Source organism: Embiotoca jacksoni, unplaced genomic scaffold (genome assembly GCF_022577435.1).
Source record: "Embiotoca jacksoni isolate LCO1_2020_lvr unplaced genomic scaffold, fEmbJac1.0.p SCAF_8, whole genome shotgun sequence".
NCBI classification, from domain to species: Eukaryota; Metazoa; Chordata; class Actinopteri; family Embiotocidae; genus Embiotoca; species Embiotoca jacksoni.
This window is the reverse complement of record NW_027185436.1, coordinates 119,368-127,630: the sequence shown is the minus strand read 5'-3', so window position 1 is coordinate 127,630 and position 8,263 is coordinate 119,368.

Below are 8,263 nucleotides of genomic sequence, written 5' to 3'. Positions count from 1 at the left end.
GATGAAAAAATTTGTTCGGAAACACTTAGTTTAAGTCATGGAACTGTAATGCAGTTTTATGCTGTAGTTGAGCTTCTCTCACTGAGATAAGGCTGTTTTTGAAACGTTGTGTTTTCTGTGAAATTGTCAACACAAAGTGACTTGAAACCACTTTGGCCATGTCGTGTATCCCATTTGCCATAGTACTGATGAAGAAATTTGTTAGTAAACACTTAGTTCAAGTCATGGCACTGTAATGCAGTTTTAAATTAGGCTGAGAAGTGAGACTTGAAATGCTGTTTTCTGAGAAATTGCAGAAACAATGTGACTTGAAACCACTTTGGCCATGTAGTCATATTTTAGACGACATGCTATAGTGTGACTTTTTTTTATCATATTTTGGACGACATGCTCTCGTGTGACTTTTTTTTTTTATCATATTTTAGACGACATGCTATAGTGTGACTTTTTTGGTCATATTTTAGACGACGTGCTATAGTATGACTTTTTTGGTACAGATGAAGAAATTTGTTCGTAAACACTTAGTTTAAGTCATGGAACTGTAATGCAGTTTTATGCTGTATTTGAGCTTCTCTCACTGAGATAAGGCTGTTTTTGAAACATCGTGTTTTCTGTGAAATTGTCAAAACAAAGTCACTTGAAACCACTTTGGCCATGTAGTGCATCCCATTTGCCATACTACTGATGAAGAAATTTTGTCGTAAACCTTAGTTCAAGTCATGGCACTGTAATGCAGTTTTACATTAGGCTGAGAAGTAAGACTTGAAATGCTGTTTTCTGAGAAATTGCAGGAACAATGTGACTTGAAACCACTTTGGCCATGTAGTCATATTTTAGACAACATGCTATAGTGTGACTTTTTTTTATCATATTTTGGACGACATGCTCTCGTATGACTTTTTTTTTATCATATTTTAGACGACATGCTATAGTATGACTTTTTTATCATATTTTCGACGACATGCTATAGTGTGACTTTTTTGGTCATAATTTTGACGACATGCTATAGTATGACTTTTTTATCATATTTTCGACGACATGCTATAGTGTGACATTTTTATCATATTTTAGACGACATGCTATAGTATGACTTTTTTGTTACAGATGAATAAATTTGTTCGTAAACACTTAGTTTAAGCCGTGGTGCTTTGATGCAGTTTTACATTAGGCTGAGAAGTGAGACTTGAAATGCTGTTTTCTGAGAAATTGCATACACAAAGTGACTTGAAACCACTTTGGCCTTGTAGTCATATTTTGGACGACATGCTCTCGTATGACTTTTTTTTATCATATTTTAGACGACATGCTATAGTTTGACTTTTTTGGTCATATTTTAGACGACGTGCTATAGTATGACTTTTTTGGTACAGATGAAGAAATTTGTTCGTAAACACTTAGTTTAAGCCGTGGCGCTGCGATGCAGTTTTACATTAGGCTGAGAAGTGAGACTTGAAATGCTGTTTTCTGAGAAATTGCAGACACAAAGTGACTTGTAACTACTTTGGCCATGTAGTGTATCCCATTTGCCATAGTTCTAAGAAGGAAACTTGTTTGTAAACACTTAGTTTATGCCGTGGCACTGTAATGCAGTTTTACATTAGGCTGAGAAGTGAGACTTGAAATGCTGTTTTCTGAGAAATTGCAGACACAAAGTGAATTGTAACCACTTTGGCCATGTAGTGTATCCCATTTGCCATACTACTGATGAAGAAATTTTGTCGTAAACCTTAGTTCAAGTCATGGCACTGTAATGCAGTTTTACATTAGGCTGAGAAGTGAGACTTGAAATGCTGTTTTCTGAGAAATTGCAGACACAAAGTGACTTGAAACCACTTTGGCCATGTAGTGTATCCCATTTGCCATAGTACTGATGAAGAAATTTGTTCAGAAACACTTAGTTTAAGTCATGGAACTGTAATGCAGTTTTATGCTGTATTTGAGCTTCTCTCACTGAGATAAGGCTGTTTTTGAAACATCGTGTTTTCTGTGAAATTGTCAAAACAAAGTGACTTGAAACCACTTTGGCCATGTAGTGTATCCCATTTGCCATAGTTCTAAGAAGGAAACTTGTTTGTAAACACTTAGTTTATGCCGTGGCACTGTAATGCAGTTTTACATTAGTCTGAGAAGTGAGACTTGAAATGCTGTTTTCCTAGAAATTGCAGACACAAAGTGAATTGTAACCACTTTGGCCATGTAGTGTATCCCATTTGCCATACTACTGATGAAGAAATTTTGTCGTAAACCTTAGTTCAAGTCATGGCACTGTAATGCAGTTTTACATTAGGCTGAGAAGTGAGACTTGAAATGCTGTTTTCTGAGAAATTGCAGACACAAAGTGACTTGAAACCACTTTGGCCATGTAGTGTATCCCATTTGCCATAGTACTGATGAAGAAATTTGTTCAGAAACACTTAGTTTAAGTCATGGAACTGTAATGCAGTTTTATGCTGTATTTGAGCTTCTCTCACTGAGATAAGGCTGTTTTTGAAACATCGTGTTTTCTGTGAAATTGTCAAAACAAAGTGACTTGAAACCACTTTGGCCATGTAATGTATCCCATTTGCCATACTACTGATGAAGAAATTTTGTCGTAAACCTTAGTTCAAGTCATGGCACTGTAATGCAGTTTTACATTAGGCTGAGAAGTGAGACTTGAAATGCTGTTTTCTGAGAAATTGCAGGAACAATGTGACTTGAAACCACTTTGGCCATGTAGTCATATTTTAGACGACATGCTATAGTGTGACTTTTTTTTTATCATATTTTGGACGACATGCTCTCGTATGACTTTTTTTTATCATATTTTAGACGACATGCTATAGTGTGACTTTTTTGGTCATATTTTAGACGACGTGCTATAGTATAACTTTTTTGGTACAGTTGAAGAAATTTGTTCGTAAACACTTAGTTTAAGCCGTGGCGCTGTGATGCAGTTTTACATTAGGCTGAGAAGTGAGACTTGAAATGCTGTTTTCTGAGAAATTGCAGACACAAACTGACTTGAAACCACTTTGGCCTTGTAGTCATATTTTAGACGACATGCTATAGTGTGACTTTTTTTTTTTATCATATTTTGGACGACATGCTATAGTGTGACTTTTTTGGTCATATTTTAGACGACATGCTATAGTGTGACTTTTTTGGTCATAATTTAGACGACATGCTATAGTGTGACTTTTTTATCGTATTTTAGACGACATGCTATAGTGTGACTTTTTTGGTCATAATTTAGACGACATGCTATAGTGTGACTTTTTTATCATATTTTAGACGACATACTATAGTGTGACTTTTTTATCATATTTTGGACGACATGCTATAGTATGACTTTTTTATCATATTTTCGACGACATGCTATAGTGTGACTTTTTTGGTCATAATTTTGACGACATGCTATAGTGTGACTTTTTTGGTCATATTTTAGACGACATGCTTTAGTATGACTTGTTTGTCATATTTTAGACGACATGCTATAGTATGACTTTTTTATCATATTTTAGACGACATGCTATAGTATGACTTTTTTGTTACAGATGAAAAAATTTGGTCGTAAACACTTAGTTCAAGTCACGGCACTGTAATGCAGTTTTACATTAGACTGAGAAGTGAGACTTGAAATGCTGTTTTCTGAGAAATTGCAGACACAAACTGACTTGAAACCACTTTGGCCTTGTAGTCATATTTTAGACGACATGCTATAGTGTGACTTTTTTTTTTATCATATTTTGGACGACATGCTATAGTGTGACTTTTTTGGTCATATTTTAGACGACATGCTATAGTGTGACTTTTTTGGTCATAATTTAGACGACATGCTATAGTATGACTTTTTTATCATATTTTAGACGACATGCTATAGTGTGACTTTTTTGGTCATAATTTTGACGACATGCTAAAGTGTGACATATTTGGTCATATTTTAGACGACATGCTTTAGTATGACTTGTTTGTCATATTTTAGACGACATGCTACAGTATGACTTTTTTGTTACAGATGAAAAAATTTGGTCGTAAACACTTAGTTCAAGTCACGGCACTGTAATGCAGTTTTACATTAGGCTGAGAAGTGAGACTTGAAATGCTGTTTTCTGAGAAATTGAAGACACAAAGTGACTTGAAACCACTTTGGCCATGTAGTGTATCCCATTTGCCATAGTTCTAAGAAGGAAACTTGTTTGTAAACACTTAGTTTATGCCGTGGCACTGTAATGCAGTTTTACATTAGGCTGAGAAGTGAAACTTGAAATGCTTTTTTCTGAGAAATTGCAGAAACAAAGTGACTTGAAACCACTTTGGCCATGTAGTCATATTTTAGACGACATGCTATAGTGTGACTTTTTTTATCATATTTTGGACGACATGCTCTCGTATGACTTTTTTTTAATCTTATTTTAGACGACACACTATAGTGTGAATTTTGTATCATATTTTAGACGACATGCTATAGTGTGACTTTTTTTTATCATATTTTGGACGACATGCTCTCGTATGACTTTTTTTAATCATATTTTGGACGACATGATTTTTTTGGTCATATTTTAGAAGACATGCTATAGCGTGAATTTTTTGATCATAATTTAGACGACATGCTATAGTATGACTTTTTTATCATATTTTGGACGACATGCTATAGTATGACTTTTTTTTAATCTTATTTTAGACGACACACTATAGTGTGACTTTTGTATCATATTTTAGACGACATGCTATAGTGTGACTTTTTTTTATCATATTTTGGACGACATGCTCTCGTATGACTTTTTTTAATCATATTTTGGACGACATGATTTTTTTGGTCATATTTTAGAAGACATGCTATAGCGTGAAGTTTTTTGATCATAATTTAGACGACATGCTATAGTATGACTTTTTTATCATATTTTTAACGACATGCTATAGTATGACTTTTTTGGTACAGATGAAGAAATTTGTTCGTAAACACTTAGTTAATCCGTGGCGCTGTGATGCAGTTTTGCATTAGGCTGAGAAGTGAGACTTGAAATGCTGTTTTCTGAGAAATTGCAGACACAAAGTGACTTGAAACCACTGTGGCCTCTTAGTGTATCCCATTTGCCATATTTCTAAGAAGGAAACTTGTTTGTAAACACTTAGTTTATGCCGTGGCACTGTAATGCAGTTTTACATTAGGCTGAGAAGTGAGACTTGAAATGCTGTTTTCTGAGAAATTGCAGACACAAAGTGACTTGAAACCACTTTGGCCATGTAGTGTATCCCATTTGCCATAGTACTGATGAAAAAATTTGTTCGGAAACACTTAGTTTAAGTCATGGAACTGTAATGCAGTTTTATGCTGTAGTTGAGCTTCTCTCACTGAGATAAGGCTGTTTTTGAAACGTTGTGTTTTCTGTGAAATTGTCAACACAAAGTGACTTGAAACCACTTTGGCCATGTCGTGTATCCCATTTGCCATAGTACTGATGAAGAAATTTGTTAGTAAACACTTAGTTCAAGTCATGGCACTGTAATGCAGTTTTAAATTAGGCTGAGAAGTGAGACTTGAAATGCTGTTTTCTGAGAAATTGCAGAAACAATGTGACTTGAAACCACTTTGGCCATGTAGTCATATTTTAGACGACATGCTATAGTGTGACTTTTTTTTATCATATTTTGGACGACATGCTCTCGTGTGACTTTTTTTTTAATCATAGTTTAGACGACATGCTATAGTGTGACTTTTTTGGTCATATTTTAGACGACGTGCTATAGTATGACTTTTTTGGTACAGATGAAGAAATTTGTTCGTAAACACTTAGTTTAAGTCATGGAACTGTAATGCAGTTTTATGCTGTATTTGAGCTTCTCTCACTGAGATAAGGCTGTTTTTGAAACATCGTGTTTTCTGTGAAATTGTCAAAACAAAGTCACTTGAAACCACTTTGGCCATGTAGTGCATCCCATTTGCCATACTACTGATGAAGAAATTTTGTCGTAAACCTTAGTTCAAGTCATGGCACTGTAATGCAGTTTTACATTAGGCTGAGAAGTAAGACTTGAAATGCTGTTTTCTGAGAAATTGCAGGAACAATGTGACTTGAAACCACTTTGGCCATGTAGTCATATTTTAGACAACATGCTATAGTGTGACTTTTTTTTATCATATTTTGGACGACATGCTCTCGTATGACTTTTTTTTTATCATATTTTAGACGACATGCTATAGTATGACTTTTTTATCATATTTTCGACGACATGCTATAGTGTGACTTTTTTGGTCATAATTTTGACGACATGCTATAGTATGACTTTTTTATCATATTTTCGACGACATGCTATAGTGTGACATTTTTATCATATTTTAGACGACATGCTATAGTATGACTTTTTTGTTACAGATGAATAAATTTGTTCGTAAACACTTAGTTTAAGCCGTGGTGCTTTGATGCAGTTTTACATTAGGCTGAGAAGTGAGACTTGAAATGCTGTTTTCTGAGAAATTGCATACACAAAGTGACTTGAAACCACTTTGGCCTTGTAGTCATATTTTGGACGACATGCTCTCGTATGACTTTTTTTTTATCATATTTTAGACGACATGCTATAGTTTGACTTTTTTGGTCATATTTTAGACGACGTGCTATAGTATGACTTTTTTGGTACAGATGAAGAAATTTGTTCGTAAACACTTAGTTTAAGCCGTGGCGCTGCGATGCAGTTTTACATTAGGCTGAGAAGTGAGACTTGAAATGCTGTTTTCTGAGAAATTGCAGACACAAAGTGACTTGTAACTACTTTGGCCATGTAGTGTATCCCATTTGCCATAGTTCTAAGAAGGAAACTTGTTTGTAAACACTTAGTTTATGCCGTGGCACTGTAATGCAGTTTTACATTAGGCTGAGAAGTGAGACTTGAAATGCTGTTTTCTGAGAAATTGCAGACACAAAGTGAATTGTAACCACTTTGGCCATGTAGTGTATCCCATTTGCCATACTACTGATGAAGAAATTTTGTCGTAAACCTTAGTTCAAGTCATGGCACTGTAATGCAGTTTTACATTAGGCTGAGAAGTGAGACTTGAAATGCTGTTTTCTGAGAAATTGCAGACACAAAGTGACTTGAAACCACTTTGGCCATGTAGTGTATCCCATTTGCCATAGTACTGATGAAGAAATTTGTTCAGAAACACTTAGTTTAAGTCATGGAACTGTAATGCAGTTTTATGCTGTATTTGAGCTTCTCTCACTGAGATAAGGCTGTTTTTGAAACATCGTGTTTTCTGTGAAATTGTCAAAACAAAGTGACTTGAAACCACTTTGGCCATGTAGTGTATCCCATTTGCCATAGTTCTAAGAAGGAAACTTGTTTGTAAACACTTAGTTTATGCCGTGGCACTGTAATGCAGTTTTACATTAGTCTGAGAAGTGAGACTTGAAATGCTGTTTTCCTAGAAATTGCAGACACAAAGTGAATTGTAACCACTTTGGCCATGTAATGTATCCCATTTGCCATACTACTGATGAAGAAATTTTGTCGTAAACCTTAGTTCAAGTCATGGCACTGTAATGCAGTTTTACATTAGGCTGAGAAGTGAGACTTGAAATGCTGTTTTCTGAGAAATTGCAGGAACAATGTGACTTGAAACCACTTTGGCCATGTAGTCATATTTTAGACGACATGCTATAGTGTGACTTTTTTTTTATCATATTTTGGACGACATGCTCTCGTATGACTTTTTTTTATCATATTTTAGACGACATGCTATAGTGTGACTTTTTTGGTCATATTTTAGACGACGTGCTATAGTATAACTTTTTTGGTACAGTTGAAGAAATTTGTTCGTAAACACTTAGTTTAAGCCGTGGCGCTGTGATGCAGTTTTACATTAGGCTGAGAAGTGAGACTTGAAATGCTGTTTTCTGAGAAATTGCAGACACAAACTGACTTGAAACCACTTTGGCCTTGTAGTCATATTTTAGACGACATGCTATAGTGTGACTTTTTTTTTTATCATATTTTGGACGACATGCTATAGTGTGACTTTTTTGGTCATATTTTAGACGACATGCTATAGTGTGACTTTTTTGGTCATAATTTAGACGACATGCTATAGTGTGACTTTTTTATCATATTTTAGACGACATGCTATAGTGTGACTTTTTTGGTCATAATTTAGACGACATGCTATAGTATGACTTTTTTATCATATTTTAGACGACATACTATAGTGTGACTTTTTTATCATATTTTGGACGACATGCTATAGTATGACTTTTTTATCATATTTTCGACGACATGCTATAGT